A 317-nucleotide genomic window follows, 5' to 3' on the forward strand; every position below is an offset into this window, starting at 1 on the left:
ATGGTGAGGTCGGGGTCCCGCGGCTGCTCCCGGGCCCGTGGAACCGCAGGCGGCTCAAGGAACCCGGCGGTGCCCCCGGATTGTGCCGGGACACGGCCCAGCACGGGCACTGGGTGTTCCAGCGCCGGGGGGGCTGCGGTCCTGCTGACCCAGAGTGACTCGGGTCAGTCACCCCAGTCACCCATCGCTGTCCTCCTGCCTTCAGTACGGGGTGGGATCTGGCCCCCTACACAGGGGGTCTCCACTCCCCAGCAGGTTTCCATCACCAAATTTCCTTTCTTGAGACATGTTCACAGATCGTTGTTCCCTGGACAGGG

The sequence above is a fragment of the Chaetura pelagica genome, unplaced genomic scaffold (assembly GCF_000747805.2).
Source record: "Chaetura pelagica isolate M959 unplaced genomic scaffold, ChaPel_1.0 scaffold152, whole genome shotgun sequence".
Classification (NCBI taxonomy): Eukaryota; Metazoa; Chordata; class Aves; order Apodiformes; family Apodidae; genus Chaetura; species Chaetura pelagica.